The following is a 2053-nucleotide window of genomic DNA, read 5'->3' as shown; positions in this document are numbered from 1 at the left end:
CCCACTGAGTTGCGAGATTATGATTGAAATGGTGTTAATTATCCTATTTGTTGAGGCCTGAGGGGATTAGTGTTGTAAAATCAATAAAGTGATTATGCATTTTATAATTATACGCATGATGATGATGATGATGCTTAGGTCAAAGTGATTACGTGAATCATCCTCTCGATAACATAATCACTTTATCTCTTGGCCCATACTCACATTTTCACGGCTCACTATTTAATTTCCTATGGAAATATAAAAAAAACATATTATTAATTATTCCAAAATTAAAAAGAATGTCATACTTGTTTATGGTGCATGTGTATCTTACTGCAATTAATTAAGAGTGTATATAAATTGGGTTCTCGCCAACGAACTATAATTCAAACACTACAATAAATTTGTTAGATAGCGGCGAAAATTTTGCGGCGATTTTATAAAACCCTAAACCGCCGCCAAATGACATATTGCGGCACATATCGCGACGGTTAGCGGCGATGCTTCAATTAGGATTGTATTTGGCGGCGGTTTTTCAGCGAACCGCCGCTATCTGTAACGTCAAGTGACTCGTCATGTTACATTTTGCGGCAGTTTTTATTCCAACTGCCGCAAAATGCGTATAACAACATATTTCATTGGTTTCCTTTAAGGGAGACACTCCGATAAAGATGCTTAAAACGTCATTTTTTAAAGATATTTGTTATTAACTAACATTTAATACATATAATTGATTAAACTATATTATTTTTTGTCAAAGATCAGACAAATTAATTTGGTCAAAAAATTGATAAACCAAACCTTGAACCGATTTAAATTAATATTTTTTATAAAAAAAGACTACAATAATTTTATTATAGAAAATGAGTAAAATATTTTTATTAGTCATTTGGTTTGGTGATAACATGACATTGTTAAAGCTTTTCCTTCTTCCAGGTTCGAGGTTCGAGCCCTGCCTTCTTCATTTGTGGAAGGTTTACATAGAGTTGATATTCTACAGTGATCCACACGTTGTGGGTCTATTGGTGGGCGCAGATTTAATGATTGAGTCGGTTGGACCATTGGACCACCAGTCGGTTTGATTCTAATAACTATGGACTGGAATTTAATGGGAAATTTAAATTTGGTGGCGGTTTTGAAACCGCTGCAAAACTATAATATGTTTTCTTCCTGTTCGACATTTAGCATTGGGCAATTTCAATTTTCTTTGGCATACTGCGGCGGTTAATAACATAGTTTTTTTATACTCATTTTAATTATGGATTCGAATCTCTTTTAATTTTTAAAAAATAAAAGAAACTGTTCTCTAAATCGGGATTTAATTAGATTCGAATCTGATTTTAATATTGTATTGAGTTTATTTTTTGTTTGATCTTAAATTAATTCAAAATAAACCGAATTAATCCAAATATAAAATTAGTGTATCTAAATTTGTAAATTTTATATGATAAACTAATAAAACTTTAATTTTAAAATTCGGTGGTCACCTTAACTTTGTTCTCATTAGAGATGTGTTTTGACAAGTTTAGAAGTGCTTGTCAAATTTTAAAATTATTTAGAAACTATTTTATCAATAACAAAAGTCTAGTATTATTTTGTCAGTATCAGAATTTTTCAAGTACCAATTTAATATTTATCTTTTTTAATAATTTAATTTTTAAGGTAAATAATTTCATAACATATATAATATATAAACAAATTAGACATTTTTATTTGACATATTTATTAAAATCGATATCAACGGCCCTAAATCAATTCCAAAAATTAGCTTATGAGGTAAAAAATGACTCATAATTATAAATTTTTTAAATACATTATTCTTAAAAGATGTGAGACTTGTAATAATATTTTTCTAAAAAAATTTATCATAAAAATAGAAAAACAGAAGTGTATATACTTTATACTTTTGACCAACAAACTATCTGAGTTTAATTTTTGAGGGGAGATGATGGTTGAAAACTTTCATTTCTTACTCGCAAATCACGAACCAAAAGAGATAATTTCTGCAAGGGACTCTAATGATTAAGTCAATTAAAATTTAAAAGGTATAAAAATTAAAATAAAAAATATA

This window comes from Arachis ipaensis, chromosome B04 (assembly GCF_000816755.2).
Source record: "Arachis ipaensis cultivar K30076 chromosome B04, Araip1.1, whole genome shotgun sequence".
Classification (NCBI taxonomy): Eukaryota; Viridiplantae; Streptophyta; class Magnoliopsida; order Fabales; family Fabaceae; genus Arachis; species Arachis ipaensis.
The sequence above is the reverse complement of the archived record's forward strand: the minus strand, read 5'-3'. Positions refer to the sequence as shown.